Genomic DNA, 12,928 nt, shown 5'->3' with positions numbered 1-12,928 from the left:
ACACCAGGTCTGGTAAGCTTAGTCGGGCTCTGCTTTGGAAACGTTTTACTTTCAAAGCTGCCTTCGTTCACTAAGCCAAAAGAAAGGAAGTAAGGGGAGATACCGAAAACTGGAGCTCCCCACGATGTGAAGGTTGGTGTCCTCTGTATCATTCCAAAATATCAGTCTATGACCGTGGAACCCCTGACCTGAGAACCTGCCCTCCTGATGCTCGCCGTCCCTGGAGGTAAGTGTGGTACCTGCTGGCGTGAACCACCACAGCCTTGGCTGCAGAACAGACCTGTGTGCGGGGACAGAAACTCATTGGGACTTGTTTGCTGCAGGTCCAGGCACTCGGTGCAGGGTCCAGGTAAGAGACTGCTGTCCGATTGCACATTGATCCGGACTCTGTTGTTTCTTGGTTGAACCGCTGTAAAGGGGAGGAAGAGCCTCTCCTCCAAGGATTGTTTGTCCTGAGAGGATGACACATCGTCCACCCCGGGAACTGTGAATATGGGCCAAAGCTCTCCTAAACGATTCTGTCTTGAGAGGTCTCCTAGGTTGGAAGTGGTCGGCTTCCTTGCCAGAAGGTGTCTGGTATTTCATAGCACAGACAGCCAATGGAAATAAAGCTGTCTTCATAAAGCTGCAATAATGTAATGTCATCTTTTTGTGCCACCAGCTGTATGTCCTCATTGGTCACCATGAGGTCTGATATGAGGCTCTGAGGACCCTAGCTACGGATCTCATGCAGGCATTGAACGTGAGAGGGGACTTGGCCGTTCCCTCCGGAGTGCCGCGGTGCAAAAGATTGAGGTTTGGAGAGATGGGAACTGAATTCGAGTCTCGGCAATGACGCTGAACATCCTGTGATTCTAGGCAAATCACTTAATCTCCCCGTGCCTAACAAAAATGAATGTATGTCCTCATGTAATGTAACTGGTGCTATGTAAAGTGTTCCGATACCCGATTCGGGTCAAGTTCACGCTATATAAAACTCTGTAAAATAAAATGAAATAAATCAAAAAACTCTTACAGTAAATCTCTTTGGAGGAATGGCCCAAGGCTGTTCACACGGAGCACTCTCTTGTGCTCCCTTCTGGCACCTGTGTGCAGCATGTAGTTCACCTCTGTAACTTTGTATGGCACACACCACTTATACTCCAATGCTACAAACATGCGTCAGCACCAACACCCTCTTACGCTCCAAGAACTTAGGCCTTATCGTCTTACTCACCACTCAACTGGCAAGTGGGACCGGTTCTGGAGAACCTCTCTGTGCCACTGCACAGCCCTGGTCGTTGGAATATGGACTCCAACCTATCCTAGGCCTGCTTGCTGCCCAAGAGTTCTACTAAGGGTCCCTTGATGATCCCGTGACTACAGGACATTCCTCACTACAGGAGTACAAGCCTCTTCCTGGCTCCTGGCGCAGGATTCACAGGCTCACTATAGGGCAGTCCATCTTCCCAGGAAACATACTGGCACATGCATCAACGTAGGCTTTTGCGATTCCTTAATTGCGATTATTAAGGAATCGCAATTAAGGAATTGCAAAAGCCTATGCATGTAGGAATCGCTATAAAAATAGCGAATCCTACACATTCCTTAATTGCGAGTCGCAAATTGCGAGTCGCAATTAAGGAATGCTGTCCCATTCAGGAATGGATTGGAGATTGCATGAGCAATTTGCGAGTACCAGTAGGTACTCGCAAATAGCTCATGCAATTTCAAGGGTGCAAGGGTGTCAAAATGACACCCTTTTGCACCCCTGAAATTGATCTGTGCACATATGTTGCACACACACATGCCTTAAGGGCATGTGTGTGCGCAACATGAAACTTTGAAAAATGCACAAAAGTGCATTTTTCAAAGTTTTTGCAAATTACCATGAAGTTCAACTTCATGGTAATTTGCTCCCCCTATTAGCGAAATCGCTAATGTTTTTACTTTAATGCATTGCATTTAAGGAATCTCAATTTGGGATTCCTTAAATGCAATCGCAATTTAAGTAATCGCAATTTAGAGATTCCTTAAATTGCGATTTTTGCATTTGGGATGATGCATCCAAAATGCAAAAATACCGGTCGCAAAGGGGCAGATTCTGAGAATCTGCCCGTTTGCGACTGGTTTTTCCTTTGATGCATGTGCCTATAATGCCTTCCAACCACTCCTTGCTGACCTGCTCTGGGGCCTCCTTTGGGAATCCCACAAGTGTAGGGCACTCACCCCGTACCTGGCAGAATTCCCCCCAGGTGGGTCCTCCGACAACGGGCAAACCCAGCAGCTCTGGAGGTGAACCAGATTCCAGCACCTGGTTTGCTTTCGGGAACTCGTGTTCTGCTCCATATTATCTCTCTATTCCATTTTGTTCTTTTTCTATTTTCTTTTGCTCCTTTGTTGCTATTTAGATATTTTTTGTGTCCTCTTTTCATCCTCTCTAACGTGCTCTTGGCTTTAGTATTGAGTTAGTATTGAGTTTTTTGTGTGTAATAAATGATTTCGTAATCTTTTTTCCTTTAGGTTCACCGTCGCTTCTTTCTTTCCGTCATTTGCTACTTTCTCTTCACATATATTCTTTTCGTCACTCCGTTAATTCTCTGCCTCCAAGGCTGGCTGCACCCTTCCCTCTGACCTCCTTGCCCTGTCTGCCCTTCCTCCCCGTGCCCTTCCACTGCCCACTTCTCTCTTTCCGCTTCCTTCCCCTTGTAGATAAAAACACGACAGTAGATGGTGGATTTAGTGACGGAGGGGACGTGCTCAGCAGTTCAGGGACCAGAGAAATAATTTATTAAAAGATCCCTGGAGCACTATTCCTCTGAGAGGCCCAGGTAGGAAGGGGCAGAATACTCATAGGGGAAAAGCACAAAAGCTGGGCCTAGTGTTCGATGAGACAGAATTGTGGCAGAGAGTGTTCTGTGGGAACAGGGGGCAGGAGTGGGCCGGAAGTGCCCAAATGGAGAATTAATGAAAACATTCGTATGTTTGCTATGTAAAGCGCTCTGATACCCGCAAGGGTCTTGTTCTCGCTATACAAAACAGTCAAAATAAAAATAAAAATAAAAATTACTGACATTTAAAATTTGGCAACATGCACGTAGCGGTCTGTGCCGCGTGCTGCGCGCACGCCTGCCATCTAGTGGTGTCTTTCCAATATTACAGCTGCTTTTTCTTTCGAGAAGTGCTTTTGTTTTGGAGGTGATGCATGACTCCCCAAAGCCCACAGGCACTAGGTCACCGACTCCACCGTACACTGTGGTTTTCCCCAACAGGTGAGTGGATATGTCGAGATCCAAAGCATAACAAGTCGGTGTGCCTTGAAGGTAATACTGCAGCTCCCAACGCAGCCGGGCTTCATTTGTAAAATAAATAGGTGCCAGGACTCCTGTCAAAGGCCACTGCAGCCTGTAAAACACAGCGCCCCTGCCAGCGCTGCTAATGATGGTCACAACACTACAAACCATCACACGCCCACAAGTGTGATAACAGACTATTTCATGCCACAAAAGCTCCAAGAATGGCTTTAGCAGCAGTAATAGACATGGCCTCCTTGGGGGAAATGACCTCAACACTCTTTGCTTTTCCCTCCTAGTCTTTCCCGGCTCTCTCTCATAACCTCAGGAGACTGAGCACCTTCCCGCCTCGTCCGCATTGGGCTGGGGATGCGGATACGATGGGGTTTTGGTCCTGTACCCCTGTGCGCACTGTAAACAGGTACACCACATACCCGGGGCGGGTACAGCACTGGCTAGTAGTGGGACATAGCACTGAGTGTGCTACCCACCGGATAGTTATCAACCCTATATCGGGGTCTGACATGGCAGGCCTGAGGGCACGCCTTTGCACCCCTACCTAAGTTGGCATCACTTACGCCTCGGCCAACCCTGAGTGGGTCATCCCAGATAATGAGGGCACTCCCCCAGGGAAGCCCTGAAGGGCACCGCGGGAGGCTGAAGGCCAGTAACGCTCATATCGATGTCCCCAGCCGGATAGTTAGAAACCCCCCGACGGGGCTTCCCTCCCTTAGAGTTTGGCTCTCCCCAAGGATACTCCTAGGGAGTTACATAATCTCTGGAGTGGCCTCTGGGCCCGCTGCACATCCTCGCTCAAGGCGGAGGGGAAGAGCGTGTGCCTTTCTACACAGATTAGGAAGAGGCACTGACGCATCAGTTCGGAACATGGGCTGGTCTGCCAATGTAGACACGGGTGTGTGCACCAGCACTGATGCTATTCCTGATACGTATCCCGCCTGCCAGGGCAGGCTGGATGATGGGCTCTAGCACCTATGGCACGTTGGATAGGTGCCTGGCCTGCCATTAGAGGCCATGTACCTGTATCCCCGGTGTTCTAACGCTGGATTAGGCCTGCCAGTGCAGGTCTGTGTCTGCATGCTTGCATTCATGATGCCAGCAGCGAGGTTCCTGGTCTGCTGTCACTGGCCGAGAGTGTGCAACCCTACCCTTGAGGGGATCCACGCATGTCCGGCTGAGCCTAGCAGGGACCTCTGCGTGCACTGGCACTAAAGGTGCTAGGGCCTGGGTAGCCGTATGCCTGGCCTGTCCTTGCCATTTGAAAGTGTGCGCACCCCTCCTATCTGAGTTGGGAAGTGGCGCTGATTCACAGTTCTGAAACATGTGCTGATCTGTAACTGCAGACCAGTGTCTGAGCACTGGCATCGATTGTGAGTAAACTCATGAGTAGCTTGCATTGTAGGCCGATGGGAGTGCGCACCCGCACTTGTGGTGCCCGTGATTGTGTGTGCCGCCTGCCAATCCAGGTTAGTGAGTGCGCACAGACGCTCATATTGGTTTAACCCGTGCAGACTGGGGTGGGCGCACTGGCATCACTGGTGCTGGGAACTATGTGTCTCTCCTGCCATCGCAGGTTGGGGTGCACAATAGCGCACGTGTGCCCAGGTAGTGAGGAATACCTATGTGTGTTTTTATTACCTATGAGGCCTGCTCTTCCCATAGGTTAATATGGGGAAGTGGGTGACAATACTTTGCACCGCAGCAGTGGATTGCAGTGGAGCAAACACATAATGTTTCATATCAATAGATTTGCAAACCCTCTCCATGGCTAAAGGGGGGTTTGGCATAACTCACTTAGAAATGCCTCATAATGGAACACCTTAAGGCTCCAAGTCTGTGGCACAGCCTTTTTCGATTGCATTTGCAGCCATACTTTATTGTTTTGTTATTTTACTCCTTTTTCACTGTATTCATTTTCCAATTTTAGCGTTTGTCACTGTTTACATCCACGTGCCAGGAAAAGCTATTTCCCAAGTTTCTCATGTTCATGTAGGGCCATCCGAACCTCTTGTCAAAAACACGTACCAAAGCCAAATCCATTAAAAAGCAGTTTTATTGTAACCAAATGCATTTCAGGCCTCTGGGGCCTTTCGTCAGGGGTAATATATGTTGTCTTATAGAATATGGACATTTCTATGCTCCAAGAGTCTCAGGGACCATGGTGTCTGGCTCCAGTGGACACCAGGGGTCGGGGGGAACACATCTGTACATTCTCCAATCAACAGCCATAAAACAGGGGCATCCCACGGGAACAGCAGACCTATTTAATTTGCGAACGAAGAGGATAGATTTAAGATAGAGGCTGTGACACTTAGCCTCTAGGGGCCGGATCATGGCCCCACTAAAGATTAAGATCTGTCTTTCAAGGCCCCATGGCAGACAGGCCTACAATTTAGGGGAGACATCTTTGGTTCAAAGGGAGAACCCCTAATCCACCGACTTCAAAGACACAAGACAGTATAACTACGGTTGGCATCCTACAGCAAAGGGTGAGATATGCTTGTGCGGACGTGGGACCGGAGAACCCGGACTGTGTGGTGCATATTGTCAGAGGAGTCTGTTGTGCACATTGAGGATAACTGTCTGAATAAAGACTGGCCTGGGCTGCGGACCTTCTGAAGTGTGGCACTCTGAAGTGTGCTCTCCAAGGGCCCAACCACAGGCCTCCTGTTCTCCCGGAGATCTCAGAGACATCAAAGATCTTCCCCGAGAGACCTACATCACCTACCTGTGGCATCTGGAGAGCAGTGCCCTTTCAAGTGAACACCTTGTCTATTCAATCCAACCTGGTAGCGTGGTGTGAGCGTGGGCCTAAGACTTGTGTCTGATGACCAGATTGCCTACTGCGGAGCCCCAGAAATCTTGCCCACATCTAAGGAGTGTGGTTCCCATACTTTGGGGACCACAACACTCATAAGCATTTAGTGGTGGTGAGCAGATTCACGAGTCGTGGAACCCCACCTGGCCTGTTTGGTCAATCGTGCCGCATTTCTCTCGTGCAGCACACATATTGCAGGTTCATTGCATGCAGTGTCAGTTTCACAGGGTGTGACTCTCGGAGGTGGGGGAGTACCCAGAGTAGGGCCTCATTCAACCTCATGTGGCTCTGCTGAACTTGCGCCTGTTTGTGTGTGACCGGACTGGTCTGGTGTAACCTGTATCATCGCGCATCGGACGTTGTTCCCCATTTCCAGAGAAGTACAGAATTGCAACTCTTTGCTGTGAGTGTGATCGGAATTGCCTGCTGCACCCAACTTGACATGCACCCGTACTGGGCCTTCTTTCCAGTGAGGTGCGGGATTTGCAAATCATCGTGTTTGTACTCTGGAGTGCCTTGTGCGACTCATCTCTGTGCGCACCAATCACTGGGCCTGGATCGTCTGGCCATGACCTGGATCATCGTGTACTAATCAGGGCGCCTCATCTTCCGAGAGACTACCTTGTGTTACTCTCCATTCCTCGGTTGTTTCCTTGTTGACCCTCATCAGGGCAGACCACCTGTACCCTCCCGAAGACATCTTTGCACCCGGTAGTAGCGAGAAAGACTGACTGGGTTGAAGAAACATTTCCAAGACAGTTCAGAAGTGGGTGAAGAGACTGTGTATGTCCTTTGTGTTTTAAGACATGTGGGTGAACTTCCAGAGTGGCTGCTTACCTTGCCTTGTTCACGTCAACCTCCTAATTAAAACTTGTAACTTATCCTCAGCTGCTTCATGAGGACCCAGACTAAGTGTGACTTCGCCTGCTTGAAGCAGGCGTAAGGCTTGACGCACCATGTTGCATATTGGCTGGGTTGGAACAGTGCTGGAGTTGCTTCGCGCCCGCAACATGACTCCAGCACTGCACCAACCTTACGCTGGTAGATGCGACACGCATCTGCATTTCCTTGTGCCATGGTACGCCGCATTGTAAATGCGGTGCATCCATGGTGGCGCAAGGATTGCAATGCGTGTCGCATGTTTCCTGGTGCATCCCTGCTGATTTGCAAATCTGCCCCTTAGTCAGGAGGTAAATTACTGCACACAGCATGTATTATGGCAAAAGTACATGAAATACTCTATGTACCAGTCAATTCAGGTTGCTCCAACATGTGACGTATGCGCTAGTTTAGAATGACATGTGAAAGACATTGTAACTAAAGATACAACTACAATAAAAAGGAAAGAGCAGTGCTCAAGCCACCTGCAGGCTCTCTCTTAGGTAAAGTTCAGTCCAAACCACAGAGGTCACTAGAAGGATTTCTTAGAAGCCCAAAGGGGGAGTGGAGCTTTGATCCAGACACATAGGGTGTCACTTTACATGTCTGGATCAAAGCTCTAACTCTCCCTTTGCACATTTTGGAGCACTCGATAACATGTCTGAACCCGATGGGGGAACCATCCAAGGTGAAGTCTCTATCCTGGGATTCGAGGAGGTATCACAAGTCACCTCCAAAACCGAAAACACTTCTCCAATTGAACACAAGTGGTGATGTGCCAAACCCAACACAAGATGGCAGGAGTGAGCACATGACCTACAGCAGCACATGCTACAAGGAGTTAGTGCAGTAAAAACTCTATGGGAGCAGAGAGAGATCAATGGGAGAAGAGCAGAGAGTGATCAAATGGAGAAGAGACAGAGAGTGATTAATGGGAGCAGAGGCAGAGAGTGATCAATGGGAGCAGAGGCAGAGAGTGAATAATGGAAGAAGGGGAAGAGAGTGATGAATGGGTCAGAGCAGAGAGTCATCAATGGGGCGGAGCAGAGAGTGATCAATGGGAGAGGGGCAGAGAGTGATTAATGAGAGAAGAGGCAGAGAGTGATCTATGGGGTGGAGCAGGGAGTGATCAAAGGGAGCAGGGAGTGATCAAAGGGAGCAGAGGCAGAGAGTGATCAATGGGAGCAGAGCAGAGAGTGATCAATGGGAGAGGGGCAGAGAGTGATCAATGGGAGAGCTCAGAGAGTGACTAATGAGATGGAGCAGAGGCAAAGATTGATTGATGGGAGCAGGGGCAGAGAGTGATCAATGGGAGCAGGGGCAGAGAGTGATCAATGGGAGCAGGGGCAGAGAGAGATTAGAAGGGGCAGGGGCAGAGGGTGATCAAAGGGAGCAGGGCAGAGAGAGATCAAAGGGAGCAGAGGGAGAGAGTGATCAATGGGAGCCTGGGCAAGGAGTGATGAATGGGAGCAGGGGCAGAGAGGGATCAATGGGAGAAGAGGCAGAGAGAGATCAATGGGAGCCGAGGCAGAGAGTAATTAATGGGAGAAGTGGAAGAGCGTGATCAATGGGGCGGAGCAGAGAGTGACCAATGAGAGCAGAGGCGGAGAGTGATTAATGGGAGAAGGGGAAGAGAGTGCTCAAAGGGGGGCGGCAGAGAGTGATCAATGGGAGAAGAGACAGAGAGTAATGAATGGGGGCGGAGCAGAGAGTGATCAATGGGAGCAGAGCATAGAGCGATCAAAGGGAGCGGAGCAGAGAGCGATCAATGGGAGCAAGGGCAGGGAGTGATCAGTGGAAGCAGGGGCAGAGAGTGACCAATGGGAGAAGGGCAGAGAGTGATCAATTGGAGCAAGGGCAGGGAGTGATCAGTGGGAGCAGGGGCAGAGAGTGACCAATGGGAGCAGGGCAGAGAGTGATCAATGGGAGGAGGGGCAGAGAGAGATTAGAAGGGGCAGGGGCAGAGGGTGATCAAAGGGAGCAGAGGCAGAGAGTGATCAATGGGAGCCTGGGCAAGGAGTGATGAATGGGAGCAGGGGCAGAGAGGGATCAATGGGAGAAGAGGCAGAGAGAGATCAATGGGAGCCGAGGCAGAGAGTAATTAATGGGAGAAGTGGAAGAGCGTGATCAATGGGGCGGAGCAGAGAGTGACCAATGAGAGCAAAGGCGGAGAGTGATTAATGGGAGAAGGGGAAGAGAGTGATCAAAGGGGGGCGGCAGAGAGTGATCAATGGGAGAAGAGACAGAGAGTAATGAATGGGGGCGGAGCAGAGAGTGATCAATGGGAGCAGAGCATAGAGTGATCAAAGGGAGCGGAGCAGAGAGCGATCAATGGGAGCAAGGGCAGGGAGTGATCAGTGGAAGCAGGGGCAGAGAGTGACCAATGGGAGAAGGGCAGAGAGTGATCAATTGGAGCAAGGGCAGGGAGTGATCAGTGGGAGCAGGGGCAGAGAGTGACCAATGGGAGCAGGGCAGAGAGTGATCAATGGGAGCAGGGGCAGAGAGTGATCAATTGGAGCAGGGGCAGAGAGTGATAGATGGGAGGAAGGGCAGGGAGTGATCAATGGAAGCAGAGCAGGGATTGATCAATGGGAGCGATGGCAGGGAGTGATCAATGGGAGCAGGAGCAGGGAGTGATCAATGGGAGCAGAGCAGAGAGTGGTCAATGGGAGCAGAGGAGAGAGTGATCAATGGGAGGAGGGGCAGAGAGAGATCAGAAGGAGCAAGGGCAGAGGGTGATCAATGGGAGCAAGGGCAGAGGGTGATCAAAGGGAGCAGTGCAGAGAGTGATCAAAGGGAGCAGAGGCAGAGAGTGATCAATGGGAGCAGGGAGTGATGAATGGGAGCAGGGGCAGAGAGGGATCAATGGGAGAAGAGGCAGAGAGTGATCAATGGGAGCAGAGGCAGAGAGTGATCAATGGGAGCAGAGCAGAGAGTGATCAATGGGAGAGGGGCAGAGAGTGACTAATGAGAGAAGAGGCAGAGAGTGATCTATGGGGCGGAGCAGAGAGTGATCAGAGGGAGCAGAGGCAAAGATTGATCGATGGGAGCAGGGGCAGAGAGTGATCAATGGGAGGAGGGGCAGAGAGAGATCAGAAGGAGCAGGGGCAGAGGGTGATCAAAGGGAGCAGTGCAGAGAGTGATCAAAGGGAGCAGAGGGAGAGAGTGATCAATGGGAGCAGGGGCAGAGAGGGATCAATGGGAGAAGAGGCAGAGAGTGATCAATGGGAGCAGAGCAGAGAGTGATCAATGGGAGCAGAGGCAGCGAGTGATTAATGGGAGAAGTGGAAGAGAGTGATTAATGGGAGAAGTGGAAGAGTGTGATCAATGGGGAGGAGCAGAGAGTGACCAATGAGAGCAGAGGCGGAGAGTGATTAATGGGAGAAGGGGAAGAGAGTGATCAATGGGGGGGGGCGGCAGAGAGTGATCAATGGGAGAAGAGGCAGAAAGTGATCAATTGGAGCAAGGGCAGGAAATGATCAGTGGGAGCAGGGGCAGAGAGTGATCAATGGGAGCAAGGGCAGGGAGTGATCAATGGGGGCAAGGGCAGGGAGTGATCAATGGGAGCAGGGGCAGAGCGTGATCAACAGGAGCAGGGCAGAGAGTGATCAATGGGAGCAGGGGCAGAGCGTGATCAACGGGAGTAGGGCAGAGAGAGATCAGAGGGAGCAGGGCAGAGAGAGATCAGAAGGAGCAGGGGCAGAGAGGGAGCAATGGGACAAGAGGCAGAGAGTGATCAATTGGAGCAGGGGCAGAGCGTGATCAACGGGAGCAGGGCAGAGAGAGATCAGAAGGAGCATGGGCAGAGAGGGATCAATGGGAGAAGAGGCAGAGAGTGATCAATGGGAGCAGGGCAGAGAGAGATCAATGGAAGCAGAGGCAGAGAGTGATTAATTGGAGAAGTGGAAGAGAGTGATCAATGGGGGGGCGGCAGAGAGTGATCAATGGGAGAAGAGGCAGAGAGTGATCTATGGGGCGGAGCAGAGAGTGATCAAAGGGAACAGAGGCAGAGACTGATCGATGGGAGCAGGGGCAGAGAGTGATCAATGGGAGCATGGGTAGAGAGAGATCAATGGGAGAAGAAGCAGAGAGTGCTCAATGGGAGCAGAGGCAGAGAGAGATTAGAAGGAGCAGGGGCAGAGGGTGATCAAAGGGAGCAGAGGCAGAGAGTGATCAATGGGAGCAGGGGCAGGGAGTGATGAATGGGAGCAGGGGCAGAGAGGGATCAATGGGAGAAGAGGCAGAGAGTAATTAATGGGAGAAGTGGAAGAGCGTGATCAATGGGGCGGAGCAGAGAGTGACCAATGAGAGCAGAGGCGGAGAGTGATTAACGGGAGAAGGGGAAGAGAGTGATCAATGGGGGGGCGGCAGAGAGTGATCAATGGGAGAAGAGACAGAGAGTAATGAATGGGGGCGGAGCAGACAGTGATCAATGGGAGCAGAGCATAGAGCGATCAAAGGGAGCGGAGCAGAGAGCGATCAATGGGAGCAAGGGCAGGGAGTGATCAGTGGAAGCAGGGGCAGAGAGTGACCAATGGGAGCAGGGCAGAGAGTGATCAATTGGAGCAAGGGCAGGGAGTGATCAGTGGGAGCAGGGGCAGAGAGTGACCAATGGGAGCAGGGCAGAGAGTGATCAATGGGAGCGGGGGCAGAGAGTGATCAATTGGAGCAGGGGCAGAAAGTGATAGATGGGAGGAAGGGCAGGGAGTGATCAATGGAAGCAGAGCAGGGATTGATCAATGGGATCAATGGCAGGGAGTGATCAATGGGAGCAGGGAGTGATCAATGGGAGCAGGAGCAGGGAGTGGTCAATGGGAGCAGAGCAGAGTGGTCAATGGGAGCAGAGGCAGAGAGTGATTAATGGAAGAAGGGGAAGAGAGTGATCAATGGGGCGGAGCAGAGAGTGATCAAAGGGAGCAGAGGAAGAGAGTGAATAATGGGAGCAGAGCAGGGAGTGATCAATGAGATCGGAGGCAGAGAGTGCTCAATTGGAGCAGAGGCAGAGAGTGATGAATGGGAGAAGAGACAGAGAGTGATGAATGGGAGAGGGAGCAGAGTGTGATGAATGGGAGAAGAGACAGAGAGTGATGAATGGGAGAAGGAGCAGAGAGTGACAAACGAGAACTGTGGCAGGGAGTGATCAATAAGAGCGGAGTAGAGAGTGATCAATGGGAGAAGAAGCAGAGAGTGATAAATGGGGGCGGAGGAGAGAGGAATGAATGGGTAAAGGGGAAGAGAGTGTTTAATGGGACGGAGAAGAGAGTGATCAATGGGGATGAAGCAGAGAGTGATCAATGGGAGCAGGGGCACAGAGTGATCAATGAGAGCAGAGGCAGGGAGTGATCAATTGAAGAAGAGACCGAGAGTGACAAATTGGAGGAGAGGCAGAAAAGGGATCCATGGGCGCAGGGGCAGAGAGTGATGAATGGGAGCAGGGCAGAGATTGATCAATGGGAGTGGATCAGAGAGTAATCAAGGGAAGCAGGGGCAGAGAGTGATCAATGGGAGTGGATCAGAGAGTGATCAAGGGAAGCAGGGGCAGAGAGGGATCAATGGGAGAAGGGGAAGAGAGTGATCAATGGGAGCAGGGGCAGAGGGTGATCAATGGGAGCAGGGGCAGAGAGGGATCAATGGGAGAAGGGGAAGAGAGTGATCAATGGGAGCAGGGGCAGAGGGTGATCTAAAGGAGCGGGGCAGAGAGTGATCAATGAAAGCAGAAGCAGAGAGTGATCAATGGAAGCAGAGGCAGAGAGTGATCAATGGGAGCAGAGGCAGGGAGTGACCAATGGGAGAGGTCAAGAGTAATGGGGTCAAAGGATGGGGTTTGGAGGCAGTGGCTTCACCGTTGCCATTAAAGCAAGGGATGGAGGACGCGTTCCTCTCATGAGGTCGTAGGATGGGAAGCAGCTCTGTACTCTGATCTGAAGTACAAGCTGTAATA

General features: G+C 51.2%; 1 protein-coding gene across 3 annotated transcripts in view; it reads right to left on the bottom strand.

The window, feature by feature from the left end:
* Window positions 1-12,928, bottom strand: part of TMEM198 (transmembrane protein 198) — a 328,796-nt gene that overhangs the window by 14,707 nt on the left and 301,161 nt on the right. The window lies entirely within an intron of this gene.

This window comes from Triturus cristatus, chromosome 3_2 (genome assembly GCF_964204655.1).
Source record: "Triturus cristatus chromosome 3_2, aTriCri1.1, whole genome shotgun sequence".
Taxonomy (NCBI): Eukaryota; Metazoa; Chordata; class Amphibia; order Caudata; family Salamandridae; genus Triturus; species Triturus cristatus.
Note: the sequence above shows the minus strand (reverse complement) of the source record. Positions and strands in the feature narration are given on the sequence as shown.